Below are 13,791 nucleotides of genomic sequence, written 5' to 3' on the forward strand. Positions count from 1 at the left end.
AAAAAGTCAATGATGGCCTCATCGTTTTGGAAGAAGTCAAGGCATGGGGAATTTGGTTGGTTCCATTCGATGAGTTCAGGGTGGATAATGGGCATTACTTCATCGATTAGGTTAAGTGCGTTAGATGTATCAGTGAAGGTTAAGACGTTATGGTGAAGGTCGTTAATGGTACTCTCCCTGTCAGAATCAGGCGTAGGATGAGACGTAGGGTCTATGGAAGATGTTTCCAGTTCAGGAACCCAAGTGGTCTTTATCTGCGCTTCTCCGTAAACAGGGATGTCTTTGCGTGGTGGAGGTAGTGATGTGTCTTCCTCATCTGAAGTGTTAAGCTATACAGAATCAAATTCCCACTCATGTGAGTCGGTCTCTGAGTCACTTTCCTGCATCCGATTACTATACCATACTAGGATGTCCTTTGAGTTAAATACTGTAGGTGTGATTGGTTGATGTACCTTTGTAGTGATCGGTGTTGTAGGAAGATTGATGGGGATAAAAGAATATGGTACAGGGAGTATCGGTAATATTGACTTAGTTGCTTCTGCTGGAACTGCTAGTGCCATAGATGCTACTGCAGGTTCTGATACAGTTGCTGCTGCTGATGGGATTAATGGTTCGATTGGTGGGATGATTGGCATTGGTGATAGTTGTGTTGGGATTCTGAGCCTTGGTGGGGCAGTTGGGATGGTACTTGATGCTGCTTTGATAATGAAAGGTGTCCCAACTGTTCTTTCTCTGTATCTTCCTCTACTGTAGCTTTGCATCCCTCAGCAAAGGAATGCTCGCTAAAGTGGGGGCAAAATGTAATATCAAAAATATTATCCCTTGTAATTAATATGACAAATGATGCTTTTCCTCCATGTCATCATAGGTTAGGATCCAACATCATGTCCTTTTGTCCACTCATACCATCTATGTCACCTTTGGCCAAAGCATTACCAACTCCTCCAACCTGTCACCTTCGGGGACACATGTGCAACGCAAAGGCGTCCGCACGACGCGCTAGCATCCCATGAATTTGACAGTCTGCAGGTGGCCATTTGAGAATTATGCCTATGCCTGGAAGGAATCGTAACACCTTTGCATGTGCCCACCGATGTCTGAATTCTTTCCTAGGCCTTTATCCTTCACTTTGGAGGCATTTTGAAGGGTTTCTTTGGCAAGTTTGGCAATCTTCGTCCAGGTTAAGCTCTTGGAGACCACTTTGGATAACATTCCATCAACACCACCATTGATGCAGCAACTCAAGCATAGTGTATCAACATTTCCAACAATTGTTCATGAAAGGAGAGTTTCTTTAATCTCTCCCTTTCATTTCCCAATAATTTTTATCAATCTTTTGTTGCATCCTTTCGATTATCTTTATCATATTATTGTTCTCGTGGCTTCTTGGGTTGTCTGTAGAGATGGACACACCAAAATGAGGGTTTGACTTAGGAAGACTCCAAAACACAACCCCAACATTTTCCCTTCTTGCTTGTGTGTAGGTTCATGGAGGTGAGAGAATCATCATTTAGTTGAAGGCTTCAGTCAAGGACCGATTATGAGTGTTTTCATCCTTCTCCCTTCCTTTTGTTTTATTTCAGTCATTTTGCATTTCACAACTTTTAGCTTAGTTCATTCATTTTATGTGTTTTATTATATTATCCACATATTTGGAACTTTTTGTACGCGCTCTGTATGTCATCCATACAAGATGACAACACGTCGCGCTGGTGTCCCAGCTTTGTGCTCTCGTCCTCAAGACAGAGCTATCTGTGATTCCCAGATCATGGACAATTACCTTGGTTTGTTATTTTATCCTTGGCTCATCTCAACGTCAGTTCACAAAGGTAATCAGAAGAAAAATTTGTCTTCAGAGATGCATCATCCTTGAGGTGGCAAATTCCATCCATTACAACATGTAATGAACTTGTAAATAATGTATCAAAATTTAATTAATTATTGATCTGTATGGTAATTTCTGGACATGATCTGCAATATCAAAGGTCATTTGAAATTCTCAATTTTCCACATATACATGTTCATGTACATATGGATGGTGAATGTAGTAGAGTTGACTTTCAATGGAACCTTGATTTGAGAACAATATATTGAGATGTCTTGCTACTCAGCCATAGTACAAAATTGTACTCTAATGAAGATTGTAAATTATAAGATGAATACAACATATGGATGCTTGATAGTCCAAATTATCTAGGGATATATATATATATATATATATATATATATATATATATATATATATATATATATATATATATATATTGTAGACACCTCAATTTGGTTAATTAATTTAATCAAATTTAAATCATTTTCTTCTAATTAATTAATTCCCCAACCTGTTTCCTCCTAATTAATTAACCTAGTTAATTAATCCCCTTTTTGCCATCCCATTTGATTAATTACCTTTAATTAATTAAAAGTCCCTTTTCCCAAAACAGCCATGGATTAATTAATTAAATTAATTAATTAGACTCAAATCCTATTTGAGCACATGGCTCCTACATTTTAACCACTTTCTTCCAAGCCTCCCCCCAATCCTATCCTAACCAACCCTATCCTTCCAACCCTATCCTATCCTAGTCATCCTATCCTAACCAACCTTATCCTATCCCTTCTAACCTCCCACACATGTGTGCACATTCTAACCAATTTTCCCCATTTTGAGGAAAATATCCTATTTTGGTTGGCCTTGCCCAAAATAGACACGTGTCCTTTGGGACACATGTCTCTCCCTCCATTTTTGGGTGGCTTTGCCCAAAATGGACATGTGTCCTCTTGGACACATGTCATCCCTCTCTCTCCTACTTGAGACACTTGTCCCTTTTTGGAGGACAAGTGTCTCTTCTTCACCTCCCCTTCCCTTCCTCATCTCTCCTATTTAATCCCCCTCATTTTAGACCAAATCATCCATATTTTTTTAATCATACCATCGTAATGCCCAATTTCATCCACACTTCATACCATCAAATCCCCACACACACACACACAGATATATATATATATATATCTGTGTGTGTGTGTGTGTAACGTTTAATGATAGTTGGACCTGCAGCCATACCCATAGTTCACATAATTTCATATATAGACAATATACACCAAATGTATATGATCTGAAACAATGATAGAAATTTCAATGAATATACCATCATATGTGCCATAAAAGGGTAGGTGAACACATACAAAGAAGGATTTAAATAAGAAGCAATGCATTATGATAAGCTTGTATATATTTTGAGAATTCCAATTTTATAATAGTTGCAAAATTTCTTTCATAGCTACGAGAACACAAATATATTTGTTTCAATGATCAAACACAAGCAAAACATACACAAGAAAGCATGAAAGGACTATTAATAGACTCCCAAAGTAGTAGTTTAAACAAACAAATTTAGCATGTAGAACCCCAAGATCTATCATTTACTACGTATGAGATAAACCTTCCAATCCAACTACTCTCTTTACTAAAATTCATTGATTTTGATAAAATAATTTTCTTTTGTTTAATAAGATTGAATTTTTTATTAGTACTTGCCGTTAGGCAAATACTGTACAGCCATTTAGGCAGGAATGTAATTTTTGATATTCTAGTAGTCCATCAATTGAAGCCGCTTCCAAAGGATTCCCCATAAAACAAAAATTTATAATATAAAAAATTGTCAATTAAAGCATATCACAATGAGGGCAACTAGATCAGTAGTTTGGTATTAAATATTTAGATTAATTAGTTTTATTGATGTTTTTTATAAAAATATTATCATATAAAATTTATTTTATTTAATTAATATACATAAAAAACTAAAAAGTCATGACAATTAATCTTGAACTATGATCTATTATGAATTATATGACAAATAATGCCTTTTTAATTATTAGTATATTTGAATATATAAAAATTATAGTATATTACATATTAATGGTGTTGTGACACAAGTTTATAGTTTAATTTTTTTTTTCATTATATTGTATTTATTATTAAATGATATAATCAAAATTAAAACCTCTTATGTAATTTTTTAAAATAAAATGAATAGGATTTACATTTTAGTTTTTAGAGTATTAATACATATAATATTAATTAATATTTTCAAGAAAATAATTGATCTCGAATGGAGAATTTAATTTTTAGAATCATTTAAACAATAATATTGAATTAATGAATTTAATAATAAATTAAACAAATAATATTAATATTTAGTAATAAATATAAATTTATATATAAAATATTTATCATATATTGATAAGATCTCAATTGAAAAAATATTTATACCATTTTATAAAATAAATTGAATAATATTTTTTATTATTAAATATTATTTACTTACAAATGAATTATTTACTTAAAAATATTAAAAATCATCTACTCTCACACTATTTACTTGAGATGTTTAAAACCTAGAACTATAAAAAAATAAAAAATAAACTTACAAAATGAAAGGCAAATTTCACGCGACTTTGCATTTTATGGAAGCTTGACTTTACCCAGATCATTTCCGATAACAACTGTCATATTAAAAAATGAAATCATTGTTTACCTATTTTCCTACACATTATTTTTTATAAATCATAATTATTATTAAAACTATACTAAAAACAAGGCAAGTACTAGCCACTATGTGGCACTTGTTATATATCGAAATGATTATACATAAAATGTTTTTTATAATATATATTGATATGAATCAATAAGATTTTTATAAATTCATTTTAACTATTTTTTAGATGAAATTATTTATCTTTCCATTGGATTATAGACATATTGGTTTACATATATGCATACTTATGTCATAAGAATGCAAATGATGTTTGCATATCTAACAATCTCAAATTTGTGACACTATAATAGTAAAAGTAAAACTCTAATAGTTTATGTTTCAAATGGACCAATTATGACTACAATGATGATTAGAGACTATACTTTATGAATTGTCAATGCTCAAAAACCATTTTTAATGAGATTTGTTGTTTGTCATTATTAGTAACAAGAACAATTAGATTTAGTTGTGGCTCTTGTGTGTCTCATATGTGACCAAAAACACAAAAAAAAACAAAGAAAAATGAAATAAATTATATGTAAAAAGAATAGACAAATAATGGACAATTTTTAGTATTACCATTGGCAAGTAGAGAAAGTAGGTGTTCCAAAATCCTAAAATATATTTTACCTAGGTGATGTATTATTGTAGGGGCTACCAAAATAATTCAACCTAAAAGGACAAATCTTCAAAAGAATACTATTCATCACTTATGTTGCAAATTAACACTAGCCAAATAAAGGAGAACTTTAGAGAGACACAAACAAATGCTTCCTCCAATGCATTCATGCGCTACACTACCTCTTTGAGACAATACTATTTACTCAACAAATTGATTGAGCACATGGTGTAGGAGAAAATGGGGAAGGTCAAGGCACTTGGCATAATAAAAGAGGAACACTATTATAAGCATATTCTATGACAAGTGGAAGCTTCAATATTTATTTATTTTGGAAGGAATAAATATTATATTTAGAAAATACTATGACATGGGAGTTACAAATTTATCCTATGACTAAAATAATTCTATTCATGAAATTTTTATGACAAGAGAGTTACAAAATTCATTTTTGATAAAATGGAGGATATTTCAAATTAGAATTTAGGGAATCAATGGACAAGTGTTAACCCCACTATGACAAGCTATAAGGAATATGCCATAGACTATGACAATAATAGTTTTTGCATGAAATTATTTTGGGTAAAGAATCTCTAAAACATTAAATTATTTTCAAATGAGAAATGACACTTTTTTTTTTAATATAATGAATACTAGATTTTAAAAAACGGGAGTTCATTTTGTTATGTGGTAAATTAGTCTTGAAGTTCTTAAGATATTTGTTTCAAATTATGTTAGTTGTAGGAGAAATTTTGTAATCATATTTCATAGTATAAGATAGGATTTTAGAAGTATTTGGAGAAGATTTTTATGAAGTTATAGGAAGAGGATTGAAGGAGGAAAGCTGAGGAAAGAGTATTTTTCAGATTGAACTGAAAAAAAATAAAAAAAAATGCTTTGTTTACCTTCATCAAATTTTAATTTTTAGCAAGTTGGTATTTTCAAAAAAGAAAACAAAAGAAAAGAAAAGAGCTTATTATTTTATCTCCTTTGTATGAAACCCTTTCTTTTTTATCCAATTTCTTACTATCTTAAGGGTTTAAAAAAAAGATATCAATCCATTATTTTAATACATTCAATATTATTAAATTAAATATTACTCAACTATAAGTATCTAGTTTTAATACTAAATGAAATAATGAAATAATGTTAGGTTATCCTATTTTGAACTTTGACATAGTAAATTTTATTATTGTAATTGACTTATTTACAAGAAACACATGGTTTAAAATTGAACATGCAAAATAATTAGTATTAATTGAATTGATTTTTTAATCAATTACTTTCACTAAAATTTATAATTCAATTAGTTATAAACACAGGTAAAAGGGGTAATTAATATTTATGTGTGGTTTGAGAAAAGAAACTTAAAGTAATGAATTATTGGGTTGAATAAATTAATTAGTTTCATATTAGAAAAAAGCCATGGGATAAAAATCAAATTTAATATGATTTTTCACATTTCATACAACTCTAAAATTATGTAAACTTATGTTCATAGACAAATCAAAATAGTTAAAACTATTAATGAGATTATATTACAAAACTAGTTATTCTCAAGATTTATAATTAAATTTAATTTCTAAGAATGAATAGTATTTACTAAATTTCAAAATTGGCATATGGCTAAGTGGTTAAAGTTGGATCAAATTTATTTAAAGGATAAAGATAATTATCAAGTAATTATAAGTAATCAATTTTATAAATACTTAATAACCAATTATTCAATAATTATTATCCAATAATAATCATGGTTATACTAAAGAGAAAATTATAGAAATTAGTTTATGAAATTATTGAGTTTGATTCTATCACACAAAGGTAGATTTCAAGAGATGGAGTAATAAAGACAATTGAAAAGCTTAAAAGGCATGTAAGATTAGAAGTTCTAAGAAAATTATTATAAGCTAATTGCAATGGTATTAGTATTAATTTAAATTAACATGGAAAGAAAAATTGGTGGAAAATTAATTAAAAAAAAATAAATTTGGTTGAATATTTAGAAGTGATAGGAAAAATAAATTCATTGACTTGAAACTCCATAAAAAAAATCAAAATATGAAATTATTTTAAATTTCATATATCCTACTAATTAGTCTTAAACTAAGATGAATTAAGAGAAAGAAAACTATTTTTTACATTAGATTATAAAACTTTACTTATCTTGTGGATCTCAAATTAAATACTTATCTTTTATTGTAAATGACTAAAGAAACTTAGTTTGGAAGTTGAATAATGTTAGGATTTGTTATTCTAGATTATTGTATTCTTATCTTAATTAAGCAAATGAGTTTTCAAGAAACCAATCTAGAAAATTAAATAATAAATTTAATTGAAGTAGATTTTAGGAGCAAGCATTAGATCACTTCTAAGAATTTGAGATTGATAAGGTTATCATTTGTAGGAAATATCTAAGGATAAAATTAAAATTACTTCAAGTGAAAGACCAAGGGTCATAACTTAGAAATCCACTTTAAACAACCAATGGAAGACCAAGAGTCACAACTTAGAATTCTACAAAAAGGTGTCCCTCATGGGAGTTGAACTTGGGTCTTCACATTGAGAACCCAATGCTTTAACCGACTAAGCTCAACCCCTTGGACAATAAGTATTAAATTCATTTCCAAGGTCTTATTATTTAATCATTTAATTTTCTTTCAAGAAGATTAGTATCTTTCAATTATTAGGTTTCATATTTAAAAGTGTAATAATTTTTGTTTCAAAGCAATTAGTATCTTACAAGTAATTCAAATCTTTTTCATAAGCTATCTCTTACAAGTATCATAGTTTTTAAGTAATTAGTACTTTCATGTATTTAGTTCAAGTTTTAGAGTTTTAATCATTATCATAGTTTTTATTTAAGTAGTTAATTTGTTTATTTTCATTCTCATCAAAGGTTCCTTTTAAATATGTAAAACTTATATTTTTTTTTTAAATTTTTTTTTCAATTTCAAAGTTGTTTTAGTATAATGTTTATTTAAGATCTCATGAATTCTATATAGTTGAATTCCTAGTTAGACAACTAAATGAAAGGAGATGAAACCAAAAAATTAGCAGTGTTCGGTATCTATGGTGCCTTTGGGTCACACTTCTAGGTAATGTCATCATGTTGAACTACTACACTTAATGCCTAATAAAGCTTCAACAATGACGTCCATGGCATCATCCCTATAAACCATCAAGGAGAAATAAGGGTCATTTGGAAGTTAAAATCCAAGGGGCAAGTAATTCCCCTTAGATCGATAATCTAAAAAGATAAAATTAGGGTTTGGTTGTGTGTGATGGTTTTGGAAATTTATTATCTTGATGGAAATTTAGCAGATGATAATGGATCAAGGGCGACGTAAATAATAAGAAATATGACTTAGTTGTTTTAGGCCACAAGCAGAAGGCCTCCTTGAGCCTTTTTTCTATAGAGCTACCATCGTGGGTAGCAACCACAGAGAAACTGTCTGGGACGTTGACCTTAGAAAGGGTTGCATACCCATCAAATGGTTTACATTAAACCATAGTTAGAAACCAGAACTACATATTCTATGCCTTGATCCTATGCCAAAACGGGTATGTAGGCAGTCTAGGGATGGAGTTGTCTATAGTACTCAAGCATTTGGGGATGAGTATTAAGATTTGGTTAAGGATGAGATGTTGGTTTTTCAAATCTCCTTAGTCCTTCGATCAAGGGTATAGATAATATTAATTGAAAGATTAAAATTAATTCAATGCATACTTGGAAGGAATCCCATATGGATTCACTTGACTTCCTAAGGCTTTAGGCCGAATTCTGAGGCATAACTCAAGCTTGTTTATGCAATTATTTTCATATACTCCTAAGGATGGTGACCTCGGTGCACTCCTAGTAGGGGAGTGTAGTCTTTAGAGAGTGACTCGGGACCCATACGGTCCCGATGAGTCTAAGTCTCAAGCCAGAGCATTTCCTATTCTTATGAATAGATGCCTACTTTGTTTTGGGTAGATGCCTATCACAAATTAGATATATGAAACCCCTATCTCACATGGACAAATGCCTAGCCCATATGGTTAGATTCCTATCCTGGTTGGATGGATGCTTATCCAGTTTGGATAGAAGTACCTAAGTATGTGATTGAATCAAACACAAGTAAGAATAAGTAAAAAAATAAAAGTTGAAAGTTTTGAGTTAAGCAAAGTGGGTCATTACATTCAATCTCCAATAAATAAGTAGTATGTTACGTTGTCAACTATCATTTTTAGATGATAACAATGAATTTATCAAGCATGCCATTCACAAGTTGATGTGAAACCCACAAGTTTGAATTTAATATAATACATTGTCCAACATATGACAACACTTGGATTAAACTAGTTACTATTTAATCTACTAAATTTTTTTTAATTATAAATTATAAATTTGTATATCCATGTCATTTTCTATTGTATCTCATGTTCATTTTGGGGGGAGTACTTTCATAAATAAATAGTATAATTTTGTGTAAAGTTGGGTCTCTTGCCTAAGGATATCAACTTACTCATTTAGATGGGTTCCTATGTATGTATCACTTATTCTCATTCACATGTTCACAAACCCTTATACATTCAACATATCTATTTGTTTAGATCACCCATTATTGCACCCATACCTAGGCATAAGTTATTCACTAAGATTTAACCACATCATCTATCCCAAGACTAGTTCACATGTTATTAGGACATCCTCATGGTCATAAGCCCATCTTTAATTTTAAATTTTGAATTTTGAATTCAAATTTGACTAACTCCATACATGTTTGGGTTGCTTGAGGTGTACTTTTCTCATGGCTTAGTTGCACAATAAGATATCAAAGTTATTTGTCAATATCACCAATCATTTTAGGTATTCAAATAAGGTGGAACTAACTTATATAATAGCATCTACATTTTAACATTATTTTATTATCAAGATAAGTACAAATAATCTAATATATTAAACTAGGATAGTTTATATTAAAGGGTATGTGCACCAAGATGGTGACAAAAAAAAGTGGCCACTCACCTAGAATAACCCAAAAACGTAGGTAGCATGTTCAGATTATTTGAAAAATCAAATAGTCTGAATGCATTACGACTCAAAATATCTGAGCCATAACATGTATGATATTTTGGAATTAAAACCCATACGGTTAAACTTAAAATAGAAACACGGTCAGGTTTTAGAATAAAAGTAACCTAATCACATTTTTTTGATATTTTTTTAAAAATGGTCGATTGGGACATTCTAACCCACGATTGACATGACAGTGAGCAAAACCCTTCCAAAAAAAGGAAGGAAAACTTGTATTTTTTTTGCTACTATCCACAAGTTCATCATGCCATGACGTCGTAGAGTTAAGTGAGCATTCATTAATAATGCATTTTTACTTATTTTTTATTTAAAATGTCATACTATTTTCATTATTTTTTATTTATTTTATTTTATTTTTAAAAATTGATATTAGGTTCTCAAAACAATTCCCCTAAAGAAAAATTTGCCTCCTAACAACACTGAAAGAAACCTTGATGATATCTTCAGATGTGAAACCCTCCATCTCCTCCAATATTCCCTTCTCAAAACACACGAGAGGATTTATTAGGTCATCTAGGACAAAGTGTAGTAACTATTTCTCAATTAGTGTCTAGACTAGAGGTCTCAAAACACCAACACCATGCAACCCTTACCACATCCTTAGAAATAGTGTCGAAAAGTGTACATAAATTTTCCAAACAAGTAATTGAATGGAAAACATATAGGGATTCATTTCATGACTATTGTGCAAATGGCCTATCATATGACGAAGTTAAAAATAAAGAAATAACAAAACCACAAATATGTGCTCTTTTCACTGATGCTCGAACTAGTGAGACACTACCTCTTAATTTAAAAAGGTTTCCTATACATTGATGTAATCATGTGCTCATGAAAACTAATTTTTGGGATAGGTGGTGGATGATCTTTGACTAAACTCCTTGAAATAGTTATGAGGTGCCTTTATATTTTTTTGAGAAAACTATACTATGAGTTCATCCTTAATCAGATTCTCAATTATTTTGATATGAGGGAGTTCCAGGGTAGAGGTAGAAGCTCTACCCAAGATAGACCAGTGGTTTGATGGGTAAAAAACCACCCTCATTAGTTATCACTAGTTGTGAAACCTACTATTCATGTCATGGTCCCTATAGCCCTAAAGGATTATACAAAGATACAGACTCTTTAGGAAGCCACGACATTGACTAACACCATCATCCAACATGGGACACAACTTTTCCCATCCTCTTGTCCTAGACATTGGTGTAGTAGCTAGACTATCTACCTCTAGTGTGCCTATCTCTCATTAGTGCCCAAATTGTTACCATTTATGCTTTGGGATAAATACCATTGCACATGCATATGGTTTGATCTCCCATGAATGTACATGTTACGGGGCTAGTTGTCAGGTTGGCACACAAGATAATGTGTTACTCACAGATGACTTGATGGATCAAGTCTTTTTCACTGAGACGTAGGTAAGTTGAATTGAATTTATAACATTTTACTTATTAAATACATAAATTTCCAAAATTAAATAGATTTTTAACTATAGAGATAGAGGGGGGAAGATAGAGGAGGGAAGGGAGAGAAGGGGCTGAAGTTGAGAGAGGGGGGAATAGAGAGAGATAGAGAGAGGGAGAGAGAGGGGGGAGAGAGGTTGAGTGAGGGTGGAAAGGAGAGGATGGGAGAGAGAGAGGGGGGAGAGATTGAGAGAGAGAGAAGGGGGGAGAGAAACAAAGAAATAAATAGAGAGACAAAGACAAAGAAAGAGAGAGAGAGGGGGGGAAGGGAGAGAGAGGTATAGAAAGGTTGAGAAAGAGAAAGAGAGAGGGGGAAGGGTGAGGAGGGGGAGAGAGGTTGGAGAGAGAGATAGGGATATGGGGAAGTGAGAGAGATATTTTAACTCCACATATTGTGTACGTATTTCTTTCCCTTAAACCATTTGCATTGTTAGCCCCTAAAATTCCTAGGTGACCAAATGGGTTTGCAAAGTCTATAGTGTTAAAAAAATGTATGAGTTTTTTAATGTAAAATCCACATATAAGTTTTTGGTACTATACACCCAAACTATATGCACGCACTTATTTAGGGACAAAAATGTGAACAGGTGAAGAAAACTTAACCTGTTCATGTTTTTGGTCCTAAAAAAGTGTTATGAAATAGAGAGGGGTAGAGAAGGGGGAAGAAATAGGTAGAGAAAGAAAAAGGGGGAAAGGGAGAAGAGGGGGAGAGCTTGGTTGATAGAGAGAGAGAGGGGGAAGGGAGAGGTTGAGAAAGAGAAAGAGAGGGGGGAAGGTAGAGGTTGAGTGTGTGTGTGTGTGTGAGAGAGAGAGAGAGAGAGAGAGAGAGAGAGAGAGAGAGAGAGAGAGAGAGAGAGAGAGAGAGAGAGAGAGAGAGAGAGAGAGAGAGAGAGAGAGAGAGAGAGAGAGAGAGAGAGAGAGGAGGGAGGGAGGGAGAGAGGAAGAGGGAGAGAGAAATTGTTAGGATTGAGAAGTCACATTTTACATTGGCCCTGATTTCTTAAGTTATGACATAGATAGAACCCATGATGAATGTGGCGCCTTGCCTGATGTTTCTACAACAAATAGAGACTATGATATAAGAGGGGGAGAGAGAGAGAGGGAGAGAGAGAGGAGAGAGATAGAGAGGGTGAGAGTGAGGGGGAGGGAGAGGCAGATGAGAGTGAGGGGGGGAAAGGGAGAGGGAGAAAGAGATAGAAAAAGAGTGGGGAATTTGAAGGATTAAGATGCTAAGAAAATTTGACCTTTGTAGAAGCTTTTCTAAATAACTATTTCAATGAAAGGTCATTAGGAATAAAGGTTTCATTAGACACACATAATTGGATATATCAATTGCTTGTGTGACAAATATAGAGAGAGAGGGGGTAAGGGAGAGGTTGAGAAAGAGAAAGAGAGAGAAAGGGGGAAAGGGAGAGGAAGAGAAATAAGATGAAGGCTTGAACTTCTTTTTGTTTTCTCTTCATTTGATGATTTTGAATTGAAACAAAATTATTACAAGTGCCTTAATCTTCAAAGAGCTGAGAGAGAAGGGGAAAGGGAGGGGAAGAGGAGAGAGAGAGAGAGAGAGGGGAAGAGGAGAGAGAGAGAGAGAGAGAGAGAGAGAGAGAGAGAGAGAGAGAGAGAGAGAGAGAGAGAGAGAGAGAGAGAGAGAGAGAGAGAGAGAGAGAGAGATTGTTGGGACTAAGAAGAGCCACTTATCATTGGCCTTGGTTACTTAATATATAACAGAGATAGAACATGTGATGAAGGTGGTGCCTAATGGTGCTGCAACAACTAGAGACCGTGCTATAAAATTTACTTCATTAAGCACCCATTCTTCCTTTAAAACTTACCCTTATGTTCCAAATATATCCTTTGGGTACACACACATACCTAAAACAAGACTTTAAGCTGAAATGTGATATTGTAGATACATGCAAGTTCATTTGTGGGATTTTTATTGAGAAGATAATTGCTTGCATGTCCAAAAATTTATTTATTGTGTAATAATATTGGTTACAGTCTGTATATTAAGTACAAACCTCTCCTAAATAGATCTTCTCTCACTTGAAGCCTACACAAATAGTTGTCACTTGAAATAGACACCTCATTTTTATT

Source organism: Cryptomeria japonica, chromosome 8 (genome assembly GCF_030272615.1).
Source record: "Cryptomeria japonica chromosome 8, Sugi_1.0, whole genome shotgun sequence".
NCBI classification, from domain to species: Eukaryota; Viridiplantae; Streptophyta; class Pinopsida; order Cupressales; family Cupressaceae; genus Cryptomeria; species Cryptomeria japonica.